Source organism: Elaeis guineensis, chromosome 12 (genome assembly GCF_000442705.2).
Source record: "Elaeis guineensis isolate ETL-2024a chromosome 12, EG11, whole genome shotgun sequence".
NCBI lineage: Eukaryota > Viridiplantae > Streptophyta > Magnoliopsida > Arecales > Arecaceae > Elaeis > Elaeis guineensis.
Genome location: NC_026004.2, coordinates 19843515 through 19859025, shown reverse-complemented (window position 1 = coordinate 19859025; position 15511 = coordinate 19843515).

Here is a 15511-nt window from a genome sequence, read left to right as displayed (position 1 = left end):
GCAAGCACTACAATAATCCTTTTTCCTTTTCTCAAAACCATAGGTTCAAAAGATATCTTTTTTTTGCCTTTAAAAGTATCAACCCATTAAGTTCAGAAATAATATAAGTTTGTCTCAAATGACATCATATAGAAAATATATCAATGCAAAATAGATTTGAGACCAAATATTCAATTCTCTTACCAAAGATGAAGCAATATAATGTAAGACAAGAATGAGCCATTAGATACCAAGTGTGAAAATTTTCTTAAGTAGAATAGTCTTGATACCAATTAGGAAAAGCATTTTTAAGTTCATTTTTCAAAAGATGATCAATTAATGCAAGATATTTTTCAAATACCAATTAAATGTCAAAAAGAGGATACAATCAAACTATGCAAAGTATGAATAAATCACACATGGTTGCTGAAATCAAAATCCAAATATTCATCAATAAATTCTCTTTTAAGTTTAGTAATGATTTTTCAAATAGATCAAGATAGGCGAACATCAATAATTTCTATTTTTATTAAGTTTCAAATTGATTTCTCTTTTAATGTTCCAATAAGATTATCTCCCCGTATTTTTTATAATTATTGCTAGAAAACTTAATCTACTTAATTCTCCTCCTATTTTTAATAATTAATGCCAAAAGATTTATTTATCATAATACTCCTCCTTTTTCTTCTAAATTATGCATAGTTAGATAAATTTAAAAGAATGATCTTTACACATTTCTCCTCCTTATTCTTATAAGCAAAGCACATTTCTAATCAAACAAATATTCAAAAATAAGCATCAAATAGATAGTCACACATTGAATTTTTATAAAAGGAACAACATTCATTCATTAATTTCAAAAGGGTTATTACAAGAAGTGATTACATCAATGCATCCAAAATGTATGTAACCAAAATGTAGGTTACTAGGAGAACTATAGCTCTATAAGATGAGTCCTAGCATACTATGAAGGTAGATCAATGAAATCCTAGGTAGAGGGTCTAGACTGAGATTGTGAGGATAGACAAGTATCTCTAGATGGTTGTCCTTGAGCATCAGTCCTCACAGTAGAAATCACCTGGATCATCCATGCAGTCTCCTCTATGAGTAAAGATATAGTCTTTGAGGTAAGCCGTTGAATCTTTGTACTGACCACAAAAATAATCCTCGAAGAGATTCACTCAACCAGTGAATTCTCATCCAGTTTGATAGATGATATGTCTGAGCTCTCTGAACGATCCTCTGCCTGTGCTGCTGGTGACTCCTTAGATCTGATGTCTGCCATAGGAACAGTTATCGAAGCCTCATCCTCATCTGAATCCTCATCTCTCTGAGTTGCTCCCTCAGGAATCCAATGACCGTCAATTTTTTGAAAGCACGTTCTTTTAAGTGACTGGTTATTATATATGTCTGTATGCATCAGCTCCTTGATCGTCTCTCCTTCAAGATCTATCTTATGCTCCTAGAAGACCAAAGTCAGAACTATGCCATAAGATAAGGACACACTCGATCGGTTCGCAGCATCATGCATTAGCCCAATCATGAAGGATGGAAGATTCAGGAGAATCTCCCAAACAATTTAGTACATTAGGGTGATGTCTCTCTCTAACATGAAATCAAATCTTTTCATCTTAAGAAAAAAGATCCGACCGATCATATGATGAAGCAATCTCATTTCCACACTCAGTTGGTTTGCTCTTACTTCCTTGATTCCTTCAATATCCTCACGCTCTAAAATGACTTTCAAGCCTATTTCGTACTTCGTGAGATCCTCTAATCTATTTCCAATAGTAGGCATGTGAAGTGTGCATCCAAGACTCTCCACATCAACTTCAATGCACACACCCTTCACTTTCAAAACTGCATTACCTACTCCCACCTTCATATTATTATAAAATTCCCTTACATGATTGGGGTAGGTTAGAACATCAAGTGAGCACAAGTACTTCCAACCTAAGTTTTTGATTTTTTGCCCAAATGTGAAACCTTCTGCTTCCAAGAATCCAAAATCCACTTTCTTTCCCATGCATACAACCTTGGAAGAAGAAGTAGACCTAGAGGGAGTTACCCATAGAGGAGAAGATGCCGGAGGAAACATAGATGGTGACTGCTAGGTTGCAAAGGTTCTTCCCTATTTTTCTCTCTATTTGGATCGGTATTCACGGATGGGAGGAGGGCTCGGAGAACAGTTGGGGCTCAAGGGTTCTGTACGGTAACACTTCCTTCTCTAGGCCATTTTCTTTAGGGAGCAATTGAAGATCCAATCCATGAAAAATGGGTAAGAATCAGAGGGAGAAGGCTTGATTTGAGTGGAGGAGAACTTTGAATAGGGTTTTGGCTTGGGAGATAAAGGATAGAAGGAATAGAGCTTCGGGTTGTCTCAGGTTAAAAGATCCATCCCCGAAATAATAGTCAACTCTTGTTAAACACGAGTAGACTCCTGATGAGGGGTCGACTCTAGTAAAATTGGGGCCGACTCCTCGCTAAACTATTTTTCTACAAGAAACCACAAGTCGACTCCTCGATTTTAAGAGTCGACTTCTCGATATAGAAAACAATTCAAGGGATTTCAAATCAAGAAAAAGTGATCAAAATGAATCAATGGGCAATCAAGTTAGGGATCAAGAATGATATTCAATTCAGTTTAGGGGATCAAACCGTTAATCAATTGGGTGGTTTATAATCAGTCAAATCATATAGGATCAAATCAAAATAATTTGGAGAGATGAAGGCTCTATGGTTTAGGGTCAACTAGGGGATTTTCAAAATCTTAAAGGTCAGGCTATAATGCAATGCAAATTCATAACATCAAGTATACAATTTTTTGTGACTGAATGCATTATCTCAATATTTTTCAAATCAAGCAATTTTTAAGACATTTCAATGATTACATATCTTATGAAAATATCAAAAATTAATTTGTAAGTTTTGCACCCAAATATTTTCATATGCCATCAAGCTCATTTTAAGTTTCATAAGTGATACCATCTTACAAAGAATTGAGAACATGCAAAAATTAAAATAAAACTTATACTTATAACAATCAATATAATACTAAAATTAAAAGAATAAATTTATCAATACATTGAAACCATGAGAAATCATCATAATATCATGCATATGTATGAAGCATCAAAATAAATCATTCCTGCAAAATAATATCAAAAATTAGTGGTGGTATGATTTGAAAAAAAATTAACTTTTATCAAGCAACATCACCCATTCATCTCAAGTCCTAAGCATCTATTTTTGAGAATTCACTCCTTTCATGCCCCTGCATATTAGGTATACCTATAAAATTATTTTTTAAATTTTAATATCTAAGCTATCTTGGATCCATTGGATTTAGTATATATAGTTTCTTTTGGAATCTAAATTTGTTTAACCAAACTATGACTAATTCTTTTAGTATTACATTCAAAAATTTTATTGTCTACTTGTTGCATTTAAAGCAAACTATACAACGATTTTCATGTAAAATTCTTGTAAACATATTTTTACTAAGTTGCTATTTTTTTGAAGAATCAAAACCAATTTCTGCTTTATTACAAAATAGCCTTTTGATTATTTGGCATTAATTGAAGATTTTGAGAGCTAAAGATAAATTTTTCTACTATAGCTTTCAAAACTTCAATTTTTTTTCTAAATTTTTTATTTTCTTCAACTAAAGATTTTTTTAGATTTTATATGATTCTCTTTTCCTTAGCCAAGGCTTTCTTTTCCTTCAAAAGTTTTTTTTTTCATTAAAATCTTATTCTTTTCTTCAGCTAGAGATATATTTGAACTTTTAAGCTTCTTATTTTTCAGTCTTAACTTTTTATATTTATCCATTAGGTCATTAAAGGCTTTACACAATTCATCAAAAAAAAATTCAGAAAAATTTTCAAGATATATCTTATTATCATTAACTATGAGGCATAGATTTACAATACCTTTCTCTTCTTCTTCTTCATCTGAACTAAAAATATCACTATCTCTCCAAGTAGCCATTGTAGCACTTTTCTTGCTCTTATTGGGATCTTTTTTGAGTAGGGGGGCAATCCGATTTGTAATGCTCCAGTTTGTTGTACTTGTAACAGATAATATTTCTTCCTTCATCCTTTTTGTCTTCTTTTTTCTTCATCCATTTCTTCTTGAGAAATTTTTTAAATTTCATAGTGAGTAGCACCAAATCCTCATTTTCATCTTTACTTTCTCCTTCATCTTTATCCTTCGACTCATCGCTATCTTCAAATTTGATAGTTGTTTTGAATGTAATGATTTTCTTCTTCTTTGACTCTTCTTCTTCCTTTCTTTGGTGCATGTTCAACTCATGAGTCATGAATGAACCTATCAACTCTTTCATAGACAGCTTAGAGAGATCCTTTGTTTCTTGTATCACTATCACTTTAGCTTCTCAAGTCTTTAGCAATTACCATAAAACCTTGCAAACAAGCTCATGATTAGTATATATTTTGCTAAGATTATTTAAAGTATTGATGATATTGATAAATCTTGAGAATATATTGGAAATAGACTCATGTTGTTCCATCTTAAAAAATTCATAATTATGAACAAGCAAATTAATTTTAGACTCTTTAATATAGCTTATTCCTTCATGAGTTATTTCTGATTTATTTCAAAATTTTTTTATGGATGTACAAGTAGATATTCTATTAAACTCATTTACATCCAAAGAGCAATATAAAACACTAATGACTTTTGCACTTAATTATGTCATCTTTTTATCAAATTCATTCCATTCTTTTTTGAATTTAGTAGAGGGTACTCCATTTACTTCGGGTGTGTGTGGTCTATTAGTTATGATTCTCTACATATCATAATCTAAAACTTATATGAAAATTCTGATTCTAATTTTTCAAAATATATAGTTGGTGCCAGTAAATAATGATGGTCTAGATGTAGATTGGCCTTCAATAAATGAGGAATCAATTGGGGTTGCTATGATCTTTAACTTAAGAATGCTAGGTTAACAAACAATATTAGAGCACCTGCTCTAATACCAATTATTACTCGAAAAGATAGCAGCCCAAAAGGGAGGTAAATTAGATTCTTTAAAAATTTCAACTAAATAGATATCTAAAATAATTTTATGCTTCAAATTAATTTAATTCATATGATTATGAGATAAAAATAATATGAAATATTAGAATTAAGAGATAAAATAAGCTATGCAAGAATCAAGGTAATGCTAAATAAGAAATAAAAGTAAAGCAAGCATAACAAGGCACAACACAAATACAACTAAATTTATGGTGGCTCGGTGCAACCTATTTCTTATATCCACTCCCTAAGTGTCCCTTAAAAATTTCAGTATAGTCTCTCCGATTACAATATGTTTGTTTTATCCGGGATCACAAATAAATTCAATTGATTTTATGGGATCATTAATCACAACCTATACATCGATTGTTCTTTGGATTTATCCAGTTAGTTTTATGGGCTCATCAATCAAAATCTATAAAATCCAATTCTAAGCTTGGATAGATCTAACTCCAAGTTTTTTTTTTCAAAAAAATTATAAAAAAAATAAAATACAAAATATAGAAATTCAGGATTCTCGATCTTTTCTGGAAAGTGAAGTTTAGAGAGAGACGCTCTAGTGCTCTGAGTGAGAGACCTCTTACACCACCCCATGACTCTCATAAAAAAACTCTGACACCCAAACGACTTCCCATGCATGGCTTCTGAATCACCTGCATCTCAAGCCTTTTCAAAATCCAGATGACCCCCTACTGAAACATAATAACCATCTCTCCACCACTGCATACCAACCCCACCTCTCCAAGTTTCATTGTGCTAGTAAGAAACACCACCACACCTTGCACCCCCTACCTCCACCTCCAAATAGGAACACACCTATAAACACGTACCCTAACAATCAAAAATGATTCCTTAAGCCCCCCATCCAACCTAGCGTGATGTCACCCCTCATTCTAGGAAATAGTGCCCACCTCCCACTGCATTGCCTTGTATACCTAAACTTTGGTGGTGGTGCCCTACTTCTCAAGTAGAGTTTTGGGAGCATGGATGGTGCTTTATAAAATAACATGATGGTGACAACTGTACTTATGCCGATGTGTTGAAAGGTGTTTGCCTCCCCACCGAAGCATCGAAAGGTATGAAGCATCATCACACCCCTCACCACATCTCTCAAAGATCCATCGCTTTTAGGTCGGAAGGTGTTGTTAACTTTCCTCTCAACTGACCGACAGTCGTGAACTCTCTGTCACGCATAGTCCCTCCTACCCCACTAAAATCCTGGGTTACTCCCTTTAAAAAGGGTCTCTACTTCAGATGTGGTGGCTCAGATCATCTTAGATCAGCCTACAAAAATTCAATTCATTGTTTTTCTTGTTGGAAATTTGGTTACAGAGCTAAGCATTGCAGAATTTCAAAAAATGAACCTATCCCATACACCCTTTCAAACTCCCATCATGTAAGGTAGTAGGAGTCGCCCACCTTCCTCACCCATCATCCCAAACCCAAACCCCTCTCACCTCGCTTCATTGAAAGTTTTTCTCCCATTCTCTCGTAAAATGAGTAGCATTTATTGGTACTTGTCGAGCAGTATTCGTCGAACCTTTGGCTGACAGATTAAAGTAGATAACATATCTTACACTTTAGCTCGCAAATCTAAGGAGTTTGGTTTATGGACAACCTAGAAGCTCTTCGACAATAGCTTCTTTGTCTCCTATTTAGAACAATATTTTGTTCAAGCTCTAATGGCGGAAGGCCACATTCAAGGTGAAGGGTTCACACTTATTGTAAATCATTGCAACTTGTTCCAGGGAGGAGGACCGCACAGACTCAAGCTCAAAGTCCATACCACCTTACGTAACCTCCCCTTGCACTACTGGACTGCTGTGGCTATGGCTTCAATCATATCTAGCTTCGATGTCCCTCTTCGAGTTAGCTGATCTAGCCTCTAGTGGAAAGACCTCACCGATTTTGATGTCATCTTCTTCTACAAAGACTTTGACAACATTCCAAAATCTATTGACCTAACTATGGGATCTAAAACCTACATCATTTTTATAGAGATTAAGTTTGTTTCTGAAGAGGAGCCTTCTTTTTCAGTTTGTCATCGGGCTCTCAAGGAAACGATGATGAAGGTTATGTTGGTTGGGAGTTCTGGAATGGAGATAAAGGTAGATCCTGTCGAATAACTCTAGGCGACATCATGCCACGCTGATGGAGGAAAGTCCAACCCCTGACCAAAGAAAAGGCAGTGGAGTCATGGATCACCAGGGATCCGACGCGCCTTAAGTTTCAATGCAACAACTCACAACATACCACTGTCTCAACCAAGCCTTCACTGACCCAAATCCATGCCTGAACTTGACAGAGCCAAACCCAACCACCTTCTTCCCTAACTTCTTGTCCTGGATACTCATTATCCTCCAGTTAGAATCCTTCGGTCTAAAGACAAACATTTCAAATTCATGCTTTTTCAGCATTTCAATCGTCGAGCATCACTAGATTGAGTGGAATTCAAACACAGTATTGGCTAAACCTACCATTGCGAATATCGAGTTGCACACAATTTCTACTAAAAAAATATTTTTATCCCTAAACTCCCAGCTACTACTCATCATACTATAGTCATCCTACCCAAAGAACCATCGATCTCCTCCAACTATGTGACTCACACTGGATCTATTGTCAGCCCCCCTAAAGTGGCCAGTTATCTGAAGAAGAATACCTTTTTCTACTGAAGAGAACCACTAGACTCCAAGCAAAAAAGGCTAAAATTCTTGGGTTGGCGGACTTTGAACTGGGTGCAGAGGATATTTTCTTCCTTAATTCACTCACTGCCAAGGACATGCGAGATCTGGGATATAAATGTGGGATTTTATTCTCACCTTTTGAAGTTGCTAAAGTCAACAAGCTAAAGGGTATGGAAATGGCCCGTTGTCGGAAGGAGATGGGCCTCACTTGCAATGGCTAACATGTTCCAAATTTAGGTTCTTAGCTTCTTTTGCTAGGTTTGGTAGCTGAATATATCTATGGAACTCTTGTATTTCACCTTCTTTTGCCCCCAGAGCCACATGGATGTGGAACCCTCTATTCTAAATAAAGAAGTAGACAGCTTCATCCTTGATCGAAATGAAACATCTCATATATGTGGTTTACTTGAGTCAGCTTCATGATCTCTTTATCCTAACAGTAGCAATGATCCTCAATTTGAGTTCAGTTTGGTCAACCCAAGAAAATGACAACTCTCTTGTGGAATATAAGAGGTCTAGGTTTGAAGCAAAAGAAACGTATGTCATGAGACACCATCATATCCTCCCAATGTCATATAGTATGTTTGCAAGAAACAAAACTTAAGGAAGTGCTAAAAGAAAACATCTCGAAAATCTGTGGATGTGGCTTTGACTCTTGGAAAGCAAAGGGCTCCTTAGGAGCCTTAGGCAGTATCCTAATATGTTGGAATTCAAACTTTGTATCAGGTGATCTCTTCTTTGAGGGCATATTCTCATTGTCAACTCACATAGCCTTCATCCCAACAGCAACCTACCAAACTGGCTTCTGACCAATGTATATGGGCCTAACGACTCCACGCTTCGGCAAAGCTTCCTTCAGAAACTACTCTATATCAGAAACTTCTGAAACAGTCCGTGGATTATCATCGACGATTTCAATCTGACCCACTTTATTTCCAAAAGAAAAGGACTAACAGAATCTAGTATATCATCTTTAGACCTCAACAGATGAATCTTTGACCTACATCTTATTGAAATAAAGCTCAACCAATTTTCATTTATCTGGTTAAACCATAGAGAAAATCCTACCCTGGTTAAACTGGACAGATGCTTAATATCAATGGAATGGGCTGTAGCTTTCCCCTCCTACATCTTATGACCTCTGGCAAAGATAACATTAGATCACTGTCCACTTCTTCTTGATCTTGATTTGCAAAGGAAAACCCAAAAAAAATTATTTTGAGGACTTTTGGTTTACCATAGATGGCTTCAAAGATCAGAACACCAAATGGTGGAAAGAAGCCCCATCAGCAATGGATGCTGTGTTGCGAAACTACCTTGGGGTGTGGAGATTTGGAAACAAGCAGCAAATACCTCCAAAAAAGGGGCGGCAAGGCTTAGAGGCACTTGGAATTAGGGGTGGCCAAGAAAACCCTAGGTGCTAGGGTTTGTTGGCTTCCAAATATGGCAAGTAAAGGGGGGTGACTAGGGTTTCTTGGAGAGAGGGGGGCGACAACCAGATGAAGGGAGAAAGGACAAAGAGAATTAGGGAGAAAGGCTCTTTTCATTCCTCTATCATTTGACTTAATTATATGTACACATACGTACACAAATAGATCAAATCCTAGCCCAAAAACTCTCATGGCTAACCCAATGTGATTGCACTAAACTCAAGCCCATGTACACCTATAACTCGACATGCTCTCACCCCCTTGGACCCAAACCTAGTCTAAACATAGATTAGCCTACTCAAGATCCAAATCTTTGGGGTCTCAAGATCCTTAAGGCTTCAATCCCTGGGCCTCAAAGATCGTGGAGGGTCGAATCTCCATCCTAAAATCAAATCGGTCCTAACCCTAGGACCCAAATCGGTCCTAAACTTATGGAGCAAATACTATGGCTCCTCACCTAGCCTCCCAAGGCTTAAGAGCATCACACCTAAGCCTATAATCTCTATCTTGGTGTCTTAAAGCCATAGCAAATTTAGCACAGTCTATCTGCACCAACCTGCTATCGCCGTGCATCCTGACAGCATCCTGTGCAAATCCTATCACCAATATTAAACCTTTCAGCCTTGAAGCTCCCTTGGAGGCCTCTAACATGTCTGCCTCCTTTTGGACTGAAGGTCCTTCCTTGCATTTAGGCACCCACTTACATCCTGTAGACTTTCTTCTACTAGACAGCTGCACCAACCGATGCTTCAGGCTCTCCTAGAGGGACTACAGCTCTTCTGACATGTCCTAGACCCCATCTATCTTCTCTTTAACTTATCTTAGCCTCCTTGTAGGTTTCAGGATCTTCTCTCACTGCAATCAATGTATATGACACCATCTGCTCAGAGCCATTCCTTTCCTACTGTCGCATATTTCGCATCGACTTGTGCGATACAACACCGCCACTGGTGTTGGAATTTTTCTCCTTAACTTGCACCTCTCGGCTCTGAACTTATGCTAAACCTTCCTCCACATGTAGAGGCACCTCTGGATGGTGCTCTACCTGAATATCGAGTTCTTTTGGTGCACCTATAAAAGGCAAAACTAAAAATAAGGTTAGCTACCCAATATTATCCTGTTGGGCCTCCTACTGCTCCTCCACCACTGCCATTACTATTTTGGATCCTCTACACATCGTGGATCCTCTACACATCGTAGACCCTTCCGAAACTGTCAAGAAGAAATTCTTGTCCTCTAAATTAGCAACAACCTTCAGAGAATCAGTTCCTTCTCTTTCTCGCTTGCACTTCTTCCAAAGCGAACAATCCTATTTAAAGTGTGCTGCTTCATTACACTTGAAGCACTTTGCCTCCTTGCTATTTTTTGAGATTTGTACGATCCTCTATGCTCGCTCCAATCCTTCCCTCTCCTAGGCCTCTCCCCTATGATGAGGTCCTTCCAAGAAACACCCTCCTTTATCATCTGTTCTCTCTGCTTATTAGACCTGAGAACTAAGACTATATCTTTATAATATAGTATATCCTTACCATACAGCAGGATCATCACTAACGGATCAAAACTATTGGACAATGAGCATACCAAGAGCAAGCTCTTGTCCTCCTCTTCCATCTTCATTCTAAGGTTCAACAAATCTATGATCATCTGGTCGAACCATTGAATATGACTCATAATGTCTCCATCTTTATATATCTGAAGATTGTACAATTACTTCTTCAGCATCAACTTATTGCATATGTTCTTTCCCATATATATGGTATGCAACCTCGACAACAATCCTTTGGGTGGCCTTTTCTCTAACACGTCATACAAAATTGAGTCTGCCAAATAGCCCCTAATCATCGAACATGCTCTCTTTTTCAAGAAACTCCACCACCTATCCATCATATCTTCCGACCTTTCCTCTAAGGCTGGATCCAATCCGAGTTGGACCAACAAATCCTCTACTCTAACCTTCCACATTGAGAAACTTTTTTTTTCATCAAACTTCTCAAACTCCACCTTGGAAGAGGAGTTTTTTCTTGGAAGAGGATATGCGGATTTTTTTTTTCTTGGAGAACTTCTTTCTTTCTTCCTCCCCATGCAACTAGATGTTGAGAGGCTCCTTTTCTTGACTCCTACTACGTACATTTAGAGGCCCTCACCAAGGTCAAAAAAATTTGGAACTAGCAAAAAATGGATCCAAGAAGGGTGCAAATAGAGATTCCTAGTGTGACTAGGACTTCTTTTATTGGCTGCCATGCATTGCACCTTACACCCCATGGGCTTCCCTTCCTTTCCATCTAAACTTTGGCATCTTCTTGACTCCTATCACATGTAGAGATACTCACCAGATCTTTAAAACCTATAGTCAGCAAGAAAATGATCCAAAGAAGGGACAGACAAGAATTTCTAGCAAGACTAGGACTCCTTGTTGATTGCTGCCTTGTGCTATATCTAGTTCTTCAAGATCGAACTCCTCCTTTCCTCTTCCATGCCCAACTAAACCCTAATACCAATTATTGGAAAACTAACTATCTTGGGGTATGGAGATCTGAAAACTAGTAGCAAATACCTCCAAAAGGAGGTAGCAAGGCTTGGAGGTGCTAGAAATTAGAGGCAGCTAAGAAACTCTAGGCACTAGGGTTTGTTGGCTTCCAAATATGGCAAGTAAAGGGGAGGCGACTAGGGTTTCTTAGAGAGAGGGGGTGACAGCCAGATGAAGGGAGAGAGAAGAAAGAGAATTATGGAGAAAGGTTCTTTTCATTCCTCTATCATTTGACCTACTTATATGTATATATATACTTATATAAATAGATCAAACCCTAGCCCGAACACTCTCATGGCTAACCCAATGTGATTGCACTCAACCCAAGCCTATGTACACCCATGACTCGACATGCTCTCATCCACTTAGATCCAAACCTAGCCCAAACATAGATTAGCCTACTCAAGACCCAAATCTACTGAGCCTCAATATCCTCAAGGCCCCAATCCCTGGGCCTCAAGACTGTGAAGGGCCAAACCTCCATCTTAGGATCAAATCGATCCCAGTCCTAGGACCCAAACCAATCCTAAACTCATGGAGGCAACACCTTGGCTCCTTACCTGATCTCTCAAGACTTGTGAGCACCACACCTAAGCCTACATGCTGCACAAAACTTAGTTCTAAAATTTTGATTCTTGAGGTCCAAGCTCAAACAATGGAACAAAGATGAGAATGGCAACATGATTAGAAAAAAAGAAGAAATTAAATTAAGAATCCAACAACTAGACAACTTGGAAGAAAGTGCTCATCTTCAAAAAATGGAGTTAGAAGAAAGAAGTAGGCTATAGAAGCAACTCCACGACATCCTACTTCAAGAAGAAATCATATGGAAACAAAGATCTCATGTGTCCTGGCTGAAATATGGGGATCAAAATATGAGATTTTTCCATGCCATGGCATCTACAAGGAAATGGAAAAATACAATCACTTACCTTGAGCATCAAGGAGAGGCAACTCATGATCCCATGCTTTTAAAGAAAGCATTTTTTGATTATTTTGCTAACCTCCTAGGAACAGCCACATAAAGTGAGATGAATATTGACTGGAGGAAGATCTACCAAGAGAATAATACCGACCTCAAAAATTTAGATAGTCCATTTTTAGAGCAAGAGATCAAGAAGGCAGTTTTCAACTTATCGAAGAACAAATCCCTAGGAACAGATGATTTTTCCTTATCTTTCTTCTAATAGTTTTGTTTCATCATCAAAGATGATTTATACAGACTCTTTAATGTAATACACTCGAATTCCACAGACTTAAGCAGGCTCAACTACACTCATCTAGTTCTGATTCTAAAGAAAAATAGCTGCAATTCAGTAAGAGACTTCAGACCAGTAAGTTTAATTAATGGAGTGATGAAAATTCCATTGAAAGCTCTTATCAAAAGATTTTCAAAGCATATTTCATCCCTGATTTTAGAATCCCAATCTTCTTTTATCCAGGGAAGACAAATCACGGACAGTTTTGCCTTGACATTAGAGTTAATTATTTACTAAAAACAAAAAGGAGTGATCTTAAAATTAGACTTTGAGAAAGCGTTTGACAATATTAGATGGGGTTTCCTTCTAATGTTGCTCAAAAAAAGAAGTTTTGGTCCAAGATGATGTTCTTGGATCAATGGCATTCTTCAAACAAGGTTGCTCCCGTTATCAATGGGGAACCTCTAAATTGGATTATAGCTAGAAGGGGTCTAAAGCAAGAAGATCTCCTCTCTCCTTTCCTCTTCATCCTAGTCTCTGACATGCTTGCTCGTGTCCTCATAACAGCAGCTTCTAATGCACTTGTAGCTGGGATTGGTCCCCCACATATCTCCAATAACATCCACTGTATCCAATACGTGGCCGAAATGCTTATCCTTTATAATGCATCCAAGGTACACATCTTTAACATCAAATTTATCTTCTATTCATATGAATTTTTCACAGGTTTGAAGATAAACTTTGAAAAGAGCTTATTAATTGGCATCGAACTTCATGAGCGCCACTATCAGTCTTTTGCAAAACTTCTTGGCTGCTCAACTTCCTACTCCAACTCAAAGACAATAGACTGGGCTTTTCTAATTGAAGAGATAGAAAACTCCAATCTTGGAAGGGAAGGCTACTTTCATTGGGAGGGAGGTTGACTCTTATGATCAATACCATACTAAGCTTAATACCAACTTACTGGATGTCATCATTCATTCTACCACAAGAGGTGATTCACAAAATTGATAGAAAAAGAAGAGAGTTTTTATGGAGAGGGGATAAACCTTGTTTTGGAATCCACTACTTGGTGAGTTGGGATAAGATCTGTCAACCAAAATATCTTGGGGGATTGGGAATCATTAATCTAAAAATATTCAACCAATGCCTCTTGACAAAAAGATGGTGGCGCTTATCCACAGATTGCACAAATTCTTGGCAAAAGTTGATTTTAAATCTGCATTTCAATAGTAACCCACCAAGCAGCTTGGACCTTCCTATAAGGTCACATGCTTCTAGTGTCTGGAGCATCATAAATTTTAAAGACTTCTTCAATCAAAGTTGCCAATTTGAGGTAGGCAATGGCACAAATATCTTCTTTTGGAGGGACCAATGGTTGACAGATTCTCCACTTAAGGATATTTTCCCAGACCTTTACATTCTAATGTGGGAACTGAGAATTTCAATAGCAAATTTTTGTAACAATAGTGACAAGTAATTTTTTTCAGAGAGACTCTAGGTAGATTTGATGAAGCTAGGCTCTCTCAGCTCATGATCTTGCTTAATGAGGTCAAAATATCAAGCAACCTAGACAAGCCATTCTGGAAATGAGACACAAAATGAAAGTTCTCAACTAGGAACTGCTACAACCTACCCTCTCATGGTGGAATGACTTCTTACTTCTCATCTATAATCTGGACAATACCCCTTCCAACCAAAGTCTAAATTTTCTGTTGGCTTCTCTATAATAATAAATTATTGATGATCAAGAACCATGAAAAGAGATGGATAATAGCAAAGGCAAAGTGCCCACTTTGTGCAGATCAAGAAGAAATAGCTGATCTATTTATCTCCTGCATCTTTACTAAACAATTATGGGATCAGATTATAGACAAGCTAAACATTCAGTTTACTCCCAGCACGATCACCCATCTCTGGAGTGAGCAAAGATAATTGCTCCCTACCCGAGTCTCACTGAAAGCCTGGGACTTCATTATGGGGACTCTTTGCTGGACAATATCGAAAGAGAGAAATAGAAAAAAATTTCATTTTGAAGCCTTTCTTCCCAATGCCACATATAATCAATTTGTTACCACAGCCCATGAGTGGATATCCTACTGCTCAGGTAAGCTTAATCACAAACTCCACAATATTCTGTCATTACTGAAATGAGAAGGCAATATCCAATTATAAATGCAAACTACCTAAAAAATGAAGACAGATTGAATACAGACTGAAAACTAGGACAGTCTGAAAAAACAAAAGACATTAATGCATTTTAGGGAATGTAGGGCTGTAGTGCTGATAATCATCTGCTCCACCTTCGACTCTATATAGGAGCCACAACTTTTGCCTCAACAATGTAACTATTCCTGAATGGGAACCAATCGTAGTAGCTCAATTTTTGATAACTCACAGTTAATGAGGCTACACAATAGTTAGGATCAAGTCGCATGTGCAACTCTCATAACTAAAGATCACATCTTCGTGATCACTAATGTAATCTTCCTCATAAATAAAATTCACAGGTGGTTTATCCTCCCAGTTCATCAAAAAAAGATATAAAAATTCAGTACAAAAAAACAAAAAATATAAACTCTTTAAAGCTTATAGAAGATACCGAAGGATTGCTCTTTTGATGCTTCACTTCTCTTTTTTGATACT